Raw genomic sequence first — 10,470 nt, 5'->3', positions numbered from 1 at the left:
TTGCTATCGAGAACAATGAAGAAATGGCAAAGAATACGTCCAGTTGTCCCAGCCCATGACCAGTTCTCATCCATCCGCTCACGGGACTGGGTTTGCCTCTTGATAAACGAAACGATACATAAGTAATGCTTCTTCTTCTGCAATAACTTTTTTTGTTATGAATACATGCGGTGCTTATGACGTGTCATTTTGTTTCTAGGCATGCTCGATAATGATAATGATAATGATGATGATGATGATCTGGTGATGATAATGAGAGGTGGCCCACAAGCAGAGGAAAATGATATGATACATATCAGTGTATGAGAAAATCATTATGTCATATGATTTTTTTGGTTCCTGACATCGTTATTCATACAACATACTTATCATCGTCTTTTTTTTTTGCAGAATACTTGAGGGAACCGTTTAGAGATGGACTTCAGTCAGCAACAACCTCCTAACCCGCCGTTGAAGCACCCAGCACTGCCACTACTTTGTGTGGGGCCTTTGTGGTTCACTCCCCATGTCCAGGCCCCTCTACGATGGACTCCCGACACGTAGGGCCATTAGCAACTCAGTTACCTCGTGCAAGACCATGATGGCTGCAGTCCCCCCATGCGGAGTCATTATTGATGGACTGCCCGCATGCGGGCATCGTCACTCGGGACCATTATGATATCACTCCCTGCCTGCAGTGCTATTGAATTATTATCACCAGTCAGCTGGCAGCTGATCCTTCGCCCATCCAAAAGGATTAGGACTGGATCAAGTCAGATACACGCCAGCATTACGCTACTTTGTGATTACAGCCACATATAGGGAGTCGATCTCGTATGATCATATAGATAATTCTGCTGTGGTGTACATTCAACCTTTTTCCTCAATACGTGCATTCCCATTCTGGAAAGGGAGCTCCCTTAAATCTTAAGAGATCCGCACTATTCCACCATTAAATGCAGATCAGTGCTATGCCGTGGACTAATATGTACCATGAAACAAGATGGTTTCGTCCAGGAGAAAGTTACCCGCCGTTGAAGCACCCAGCACTGCCACTACTTTGTGTGGGGCCTTTGTGGTTCACTCCCCATGTCCAGGCCCCTCTACGATGGACTCCCGACAAGTAGGGCCATTAGCAACTCAGTTACCTCGTGCAAGACCATGATGGCTGCAGTCCCCCCATGCGGAGTCATTATTGATGGACTGCCCGCATACTTGGGGAGAAGCTGGCGTAGCAACGTGGGGCTACTCAACAGCTGAGTGGTTTCATGATATCAATACGAGTGTCATAATTCACCAATTTTAAGAAATGCAGGAAAGAAGGCACTCAGTCACATTTGTTTCTTGATATCCACACCCAAGTCTTTGACCTAGTGGTGGTGGGGGGGGGGGGGGAGGGAGGGGTAAGCTATATCAAACTTCCGAAGGATATAGCTAAGAATGTGGTATGTTTCAGTGCTGGAAATCTTAAAGTGTACATTCAATCTAACTTTTTCCTCAATACGTGCATTCCCATTCTGGAAAGGGAGCTCCCTTAAATCTTAAGAGATCCGCACTATTCCACCATTAAATGCAGATCAGTGCTATGCCATGGACTAATATGTACCATGAAACAAGATGGTTTCGTCCAGGAGAAAGTTACCCGCCGTTGAAGCACCCAGCACTGCCACTACTTTGTGTGGGGCCTTTGTGGTTCACTCCCCATGTCCAGGCCCCTCTACGATGGACTCCCGACAAGTAGGGCCATTAGCAACTCAGTTACCTCGTGCAAGACCATGATGGCTGCAGTCCCCCCATGCGGAGTCATTATTGATGGACTGCCCGCATACTTGGGGAGAAGCTGGCGTAGCAACGTGGGGCTACTCAACAGCTGAGTGGTTTCATGATATCAATACGAGTGTCATAATTCACCAATTTTAAGAAATGCAGGAAAGAAGGCACTCAGTCACATTTGTTTCTTGATATCCACACCCAAGTCTTTGACCGAGTGGAGGTGGGGGGGGGGGGGGGAGGGAATGGTAAGCTATATCAAACTTCCGAAGGATATAGCTAAGAATGTGGTATGTTTCAGTGCTGGAAATCTTAAAGTGTACATTCATCCTAACTTTTTCCTCAATACGTGCATTCCCATTGGGGGAAAGGGAGCTCCCTTAAATCTTAAGAGATCCGCACTATTCCACCATTAAATGCAGATCAGTGCTATGCCGTGGACTAATATGTACCATGAAACAAGATGGTTTCGTCCAGGAGAAAGTTACCCGCCGTTGAAGCACCCAGCACTGCCACTACTTTGTGTGGGGCCTTTGTGGTTCACTCCCCATGTCCAGGCCCCTCTACGATGGACTCCCGACAAGTAGGGCCATTAGCAACTCAGTTACCTCGTGCAAGACCATGATGGCTGCAGTCCCCCCATGCGGAGTCATTATTGATGGACTGCCCGCATACTTGGGGAGAAGCTGGCGTAGCAACGTGGGGCTACTCAACAGCTGAGTGGTTTCATGATATCAATACGAGTGTCATAATTCATCAATTTTAAGAAATGCAGGAAAGAAGGCACTCAGTCACATTTGTTTCTTGATATCCACACCCAAGTCTTTGACCGAGTGTGGGTGGGGGGGGGGGGAGGGAAGGGTAAGCTATATCAAACTTCCGAAGGATATAGCTAAGAATGTGGTATGTTTCAGTACCGGAAATCTTAAAGTGTACATTCATCCTAACTTTTTCCTCAATACGTGCATTCCCATTCTGGAAAGGGAGCTCCCTTAAATCTTAAGAGATCCGCACTATTCCACCATTAAATGCAGATCAGTGCTATGCCGTGGACTAATATGTACCATGAAACAAGATGGTTTCGTCCAGGAGAAAGTTACCCGCCATTGAAGCACCCAGCACTGCCACTACTTTGTGTGGGGCCTTTGTGGTTCACTCCCCATGTCCAGGCCCCTCTACGATGGACTCCCGACAAGTAGGGCCATTAGCAACTCAGTTACCTCGTGCAAGACCATGATGGCTGCAGTCCCCCCATGCGGAGTCATTATTGATGGACTGCCCGCATACTTGGGGAGAAGCTGGCGTAGCAACGTGGGGCTACTCAACAGCTGAGTGGTTTCATGATATCAATACGAGTGTCATAATTCACCAATTTTAAGAAATGCAGGAAAGAAGGCACTCAGTCACATTTGTTTCTTGATATCCACACCCAAGTCTTTGACCGAGTGGAGGTGGGGGGGGGGGGGGGAGGGAATGGTAAGCTATATCAAACTTCCGAAGGATATAGCTAAGAATGTGGTATGTTTCAGTGCTGGAAATCTTAAAGTGTACATTCATCCTAACTTTTTCCTCAATACGTGCATTCCCATTGGGGGAAAGGGAGCTCCCTTAAATCTTAAGAGATCCGCACTATTCCACCATTAAATGCAGATCAGTGCTATGCCGTGGACTAATATGTACCATGAAACAAGATGGTTTCGTCCAGGAGAAAGTTACCCGCCGTTGAAGCACCCAGCACTGCCACTACTTTGTGTGGGGCCTTTGTGGTTCACTCCCCATGTCCAGGCCCCTCTACGATGGACTCCCGACAAGTAGGGCCATTAGCAACTCAGTTACCTCGTGCAAGACCATGATGGCTGCAGTCCCCCCATGCGGAGTCATTATTGATGGACTGCCCGCATACTTGGGGAGAAGCTGGCGTAGCAACGTGGGGCTACTCAACAGCTGAGTGGTTTCATGATATCAATACGAGTGTCATAATTCACCAATTTTAAGAAATGCAGGAAAGAAGGCACTCAGTCACATTTGTTTCTTGATATCCACACCCAAGTCTTTGACCGAGTGGAGGTGGGGGGGGGGGGGGGGAGGGAAGGGTAAGCTATATCAAACTTCCGAAGGATATAGCTAAGAATGTGGTATGTTTCAGTGCCGGAAATCTTAAAGTGTACATTCATCCTAACTTTTTCCTCAATACGTGCATTCCCATTCTGGAAAGGGAGCTCCCTTAAATCTTAAGAGATCCGCACTATTCCACCATTAAATGCAGATCAGTGCTATGCCGTGGACTAATATGTACCATGAAACAAGATGGTTTCGTCCAGGAGAAAGTTACCCGCCGTTGAAGCACCCAGCACTGCCACTACTTTGTGTGGGGCCTTTGTGGTTCACTCCCCATGTCCAGGCCTCTCTACGATGGACTCCCGACAAGTAGGGCCATTAGCAACTCAGTTACCTCGTGCAAGACCATGATGGCTGCAGTCCCCCCATGCGGAGTCATTATTGATGGACTGCCCGCATACTTGGAGAGAAGCTGGCGTAGCAATGTGGGGCTACTCAACAGCTGAGTGGTTTCATGATATCAATACGAGTGTCATAATTCACCAATTTTAAGAAATGCAGGAAAGAAGGCACTCAGTCACATTTGTTTCTTGATATCCACACCCAAGTCTTTGACCGAGTGTGGGTGGGGGGGGGGGGAGGGAAGGGTAAGCTATATCAAACTTCCGAAGGATATAGCTAAGAATGTGGTATGTTTCAGTACTGAAAATCTTAAAGACGAATTCTACTTTGCATTACTTGTGAAAGATATTATATTGTTATAATGCTCATCCTGAGTGTCCGACCATGTATGGAATGAAAGATGTTTGTGGGCTTTTTAACTTTAATGGCATCTAATTCCCCTTGACACTGCAGGGTATACCTAAATTCGAGAGACAGAACAAACACTATTCAGTTCGTGTTTATTCCTTGCAAAAAAAAGAGAGCGAGCCAGAAGAAGAGTACATGGTGCAACAAAGTAGCCAGTCAGCATGAGGGACGTGAAGATATGCTGTTATTCTCCAAGCAGCACTATGTAACGGTCAAGAAATTGTTCCACTTGATTCTTGCCCAGAAGAGTTAAAACAAAGGTGCGCACTATTATTGTTCTAGACGCCTCAACTCTTTTCTTACAAGAGGAACTCTAGAGAAGCATTTGATTGATGGTTCCACGCAGGAACCAGTATGTTTAGAAATGCCATCTGAGGAAGACAAGTTTTTCAAGTTTAAGAATTTCTACCACTAGAAGCGTTGGAGTATATGCTGATACAAATGCCTAATCGCTCCAATTGTGCACTATGAGGGAGACACCATTGCATCCTATACAACACTCACAGAGTGGCACGTACCATATGTAGTTGCACATGAAGTTGTATGAGCGTGTGATTCAAGTAGAAACAGTTTCAGTTCATGTGAGGGGGGATAATCCTGCAAGATGGTTGCTAACTGAGCTCAAGCAACTTGCCTAGCGAGTTGATGACATTTATGGCACCAACATTTCCATGACCAGCTCACAGTAGAATGAGGTCTTGTACAAGAAAGCCTTCAAATGTCACATTTGTGTGCTGCCGTTAGACAGAAAATAGGAAACATCACTTAGAGACCACTGTCACCTAACGGGGAAGCTCCGTAGTGCAGCACGCAATGCATGCAATTTAAGCCACCAAGTGTCACATCACATACCCATTATTTTCGACAATTTTAACGGATATGTTGGCCATTTTATCACTGAGTACTTGAGCGATTTCAGTTTGTCCAACAATGAGGTTAGTGTCCTGCCTGAGAACGTTGAGAGATATATCTTGTTCTCCAAGTGCATGACACCGAACATCACCTTCTGGTTCACGGACTCACTTCGATTTTTGCACGCTTCAGAAACTTGCTGAAATGATACATCGGGAGGATATGCATCTCACTAGAACTGGATTTCCCGATGATGCGAAGCTCCATTCCACAACGAATAAAGAGGTTTTTTATGAATTTCTGGATCCAATGGAGAGACTCAAGGAAACCACATTGCCTGACACACCTACATTCACAAGTAACCTTACAGGCAATGACGTAATGGATGGAGAGTATCGGTATGCAGAGAAAGTGCGGCAGGAATTCAACAGCTCTGATTTAGGGGAGTATGCAAAGCTACACATCGACATGGATGTACAACTACTAACGGATATTTCAGAGTGTATACATGACCACAAAAAATCTGGAGCTTGCTTTCTAATACACCACAACAGGCCTTTTGAGGAATACGACGTTAAAAACGACACGGGTCAAGACTGAATTATTAACTAAAGTAGACATGCTACTCGTTTCCGAATGCAGGATTCATGGAGCTTTTGCCACTGTGTCCGTAGCCACGCCAAGGTGGATAAACGACAAAAGGATGACAGATAAAGCATATGTTTGATGAGAGTTACATCATGTACGATAGTATTGACAACTTATATGGATATGCCATGAAACAATATCTACTGGTTGGAGACTATCACTGGCTATCCGATGACAGCACCCTCAGATTACATGATTTTACAGATGGCGAGCCTCATTCTGGTAAAGGATATGTCGTGGAGGTAAATGTGACATGCACTATGTGATCAAAAGTATCCGGACGCCTGGCTGAAAATGACTTGCCCACCAACAGTTGGAAGTAAGAAGGTGCTTAAAACACCAGTGTAGGCCTGTGCTGTGATAGTGGCACTCAAAACTACAGGGGGTGCAAGCCCCCTCCATGAAAAACACGACCACACTCTAACACCACCGCCTCCGAATTTTACTGTTGGCACTACATTCACCAGGCATTCGCCATACCCACACCCTGCCATCGGATCGCCATATTGTGTACCGTGATTCGTCATTCCACACAACGTCCTATGTTTACGATCCTTACACCAAGCGAGCTGTCGTTTGGCATTTACCGGCGTGATGTGTGGCTTATGAGCAGCCACTCGACCATGGAAACCAAGTTTTCTCACCTCTCGCCTAACTGTCATAGTACTTGCAGTGGATCCTGACGCAGTTTGAAATTCCTGTTTGACGGTCTGGGTAGATGTCTGCGTATTGCACATTACGACCCTCTTCAACTGTCTGTGGTCTCTGTCAGTCAAGGGACGAGGTCCGCATGTACGCTTTTTTGCTGTACGTGTCCCTTCACGTTTCCACTTCACTATCACATCGGAAACAGTGGACCTAGGGATGTTTAGGAGTATGGAAATCTCTCCTACAGATGTATGACACAAGTGACACCCAATCACCTGACCATGTTCGAAGTCCGTGAGTTCCGCGGAGAGCCCCATTCTGTTCTCTCAGGATGTGTAATGACTACTGAGGTAGCTGATGTGGAGTACCTGACAGATTGTGGCAGCACAATGCACTTTACATGAAAAACCTATGTTTTTGGGGGTGTCCGGATACTTTTTATCACATAATGTACCTTCCAGTTTGCATGATACACGCACCCATTTCCGTTTACATCCAGAGCGCCTAGTCCTGCTCAACGGTTCCATTACAAAACTGATGAGAAGGATGGGAGGTAGCCGGCCGCGGTGGTCTCGCGGTTCTAGGCGCTCAGTCCGGAACCGCGCGACTGCTACGGTCGCAGGTTCGAATCTTGCCTCGGGCATGGATGTGTGTGATGTCCTTAGGTTAGTTAGGTTTAAGTAGTTCTAAGTTCTAGGGGACTGATGACCACAGATGTTAAGTCCCATAGTGCTCAGAGCCATTTGAACAATTTTTTTGATGGGAGGTAAACAGAGATAAATAATGCACTTTGGAACCCACCACCAGTTTCCGTTTAGAAAAGGTACAGATACCTGCTGCATCTGTTTCAAGCAGAGATACTGACTGAAGGAATATATTGATAATAATACCGAACAGAGGGCTCTCACGGCATGTAACTTTGAGAAACATTTTTTTAAAGTTAATGACTAATGCTGTTTCCGGGAAACCATGGAGAATTTAAGAAACTACTGCGAAATTCATATAGTTTACCAGTGGAAGGCGCGGTGTGTCGCACTGGATTATGTCAAATGCCTCAAATGGCTCTGAGCACTATGGGACTTAGAACTTAGAACTACTTAAACTTAACTAACCTAAGTACATCACACACATCCATGCCCGAGGCAGGATTCGAACCCGCGACCGTAGCGGTCGCGCGGTTCCGGACTGTAGCGCCTAGAACCGCTTGGCCACTCCGCCCGGCGGATTATGTCACCAAGCCTAATTTTAAATGGGTCAAAATCTTCAATGAGGATTAGTCGCACTGGAGATGAGTAAAGTATCGATAAAGTTCACAAAACCTGTTAATGTCGAAATGCCGAATGTACCGAATTCAATAAGACTTCGACGAGAAAAAAATTCGCTGATCCATACGTTATATGGATACGGGTAATTTCATCTATTGCGCCAAAGACTGGCGTCCATGTAAGTTAATTAGGTACTCTCCCGAGGAATTCGTCGCGTCTACATATGCAGCAGATAATCCTTACGATATTACACCTTAAAACAAGAAGACTATCTGCCTGATGAAAGACAAGGTGAATGTATATATGACGGTAGTATCTGTTCCCGAAAGAACAGTTACCGTGGATGACCATGCAGCTTTGCTAGAAATGAAATGATAATTGAATGGACACCCTAGCTGCAAACAAGCGTTGATGTACTTCACTGGGGACATGTTGAAAATGTGTGCCCCGACCGGGACTCGAACCCGGGATCTCCTGCTTGCATGGCAGACGCTCTATCCATCTGAGCCACCGCGGGCAGAGAAGATAGTGCGTCTGCAGGGACTTATCCCTTGCACGCTCCCCGTGAGATCCACATTCCCAACATGTCCACACCACTACATTCGTAGTGCGCCTAATAGATGTTTGCCCATCATACTCATTACTCGTGGCAGATTAATCTACCAAGTCCCGTACGAGTTCGGGCATAGCGTGTGCGTTCGCACAAGAAGGTCAATGGCCGGGAAGCCATATTTTAACTGTATATGACGGTAGTATCTGTTCCCGAAAAGAACAGTTACCGTGGATGACCATGCAGCTTTGCTAGAAATGAAATGATAATTGAATGGACACCCTAGCTGCAAACAGCTGCAACAGGCCACGAGTAATGAGTATGATGGGCAAACATCTATTAGGCGCACTACGAATGTAGTGGTGTGGACATGTTGGGAATGTGGATCTCACGGGGAGCGTGAAAGGGATAAGTCCCTGCAGACGCACTATCCTCTGTGCCCGCGGTGGATAGAGCGTCTGCCATGTAAGCAGGAGATCCCGGGTTCGAGTACCGGTCGGGGCACACATTTTCAACATGTCCCCAGTGAAGTACATCAACGCCTGTTTGCTGCTAGGGTGTCCATTCAATTATCATTTCACACGGTGAATGGGTAACACATCATGAAATTTTTGGTCTTAGACCGAAAACGTATGTGTACCTTACAGAAACAGGTGCTAGCCAAAGGCATGCCAGGGGTATTCCTCGCACAGCCTCCACGGCTCTCTTGACTGATGAATGCTTGGAGTGCCTGCTACCTCGTGAGGATTCTACTTCCTCTCCACATATGGTGAGCCAAGCAAGTATTCAATCGCCAGGCCATACTATGTCGCAACTTAAAATAGGTCTGGCCGGCTGGAGTGGCCGAGCGATTTTAGGCGCTTCAGTCTGGAACCGCGCCTCCGCTACGGTCGCAGGTTCGAATCCTGCCTCGGGCATGGATGGGTGTGATGTCCTTAGGTTAGTTAGGTTTAAGAAGTTCTAAGTTCTAGGGGACTGATGACCTCAGATGTTAAGTCCCATAGTGCTCAGAGCCATTTTTTAAAATAGATCTGTTGCGTTATGACGACAACTGAGGAATTATAAATCAGAGGAAACTAATGTATCTTTTCTTTTGATGAAAGCATGAAAACCGTCTGGCGATGTGTAAATTTGACACCGGGAACAGTAATCTAAAACCAATTTGTGGATGGTTGCTGTACACCATCAATAATTTATTACATCAGCTGTATAATTTGCGTGGTTTCCCTAGATCGATAAAGGAAAATACCGGGATGATATATATGAAAAGAAAACGTACAATTTCGTTTAAGGTTATTTGTATCAGCCGAGCTTAAAGTATGTAGTCCTCGTCGACGATGGGAAGTTGAGGATCTTACGCTGTTCTCTGCCGTCAGCTACCAAGGTGGATTCTACACCTTCATGAGGATATATCTTGTGTTTTTGACAACATTGTCGAATGAAAAGGAAGTGATAACGAGGATCTTTGCGTTTTTCTAATCCATTCCAAATTGTGGCAGCAGAAAATGTGTGTAGTTTCCCTAAACGTGTATGTTGTTGGTGTTTGTCTATACGTAACGACGCGGCACGTTTAGTAATGTACGACGGTTAAAAAAAAGAAAAAAAAACTATAACCATCGAAAACCACGAGAATGAATAACGCCTGCCGGCGTTGCGGGCGTATGATGCGGGAAGGAACGTACATAAGCGAAAGAGAGACGAATCGGGCATCATTCTGGCGACGATAGTGGTTGCAAATGGGGAAATCCACTGACGTTAGTGACTTGACAAAGGGCAGGTTCTTATGGTTTGTGGCACTCGGACGAGAATCAGGCAAACGGCGAAACCGCTCGGCAGTTCACATGCTGCTTCCATGAGCATCTACGGAAAGTCATTAAAGTATGGTGAAAC

General features: G+C 46.0%; 1 non-coding gene across 1 annotated transcript; it reads right to left on the bottom strand.

The window, feature by feature from the left end:
* Positions 1 to 8,473: 8,473 nt before the first annotated feature.
* Trnaa-ugc (transfer RNA alanine (anticodon UGC)) lies at positions 8,474 to 8,548 on the bottom strand. The gene has a single exon. It is a non-coding gene; the product is annotated as a tRNA-Ala (tRNA).
* Between the last annotated feature and the right edge of the window lie 1,922 nt (positions 8,549 to 10,470).

This window comes from Schistocerca nitens, chromosome 2 (genome assembly GCF_023898315.1).
Source record: "Schistocerca nitens isolate TAMUIC-IGC-003100 chromosome 2, iqSchNite1.1, whole genome shotgun sequence".
In the NCBI taxonomy this organism is placed as follows: domain Eukaryota; kingdom Metazoa; phylum Arthropoda; class Insecta; order Orthoptera; family Acrididae; genus Schistocerca; species Schistocerca nitens.
The sequence above is the reverse complement of the archived record's forward strand: the minus strand, read 5'-3'. Positions and strand labels throughout refer to the sequence as shown.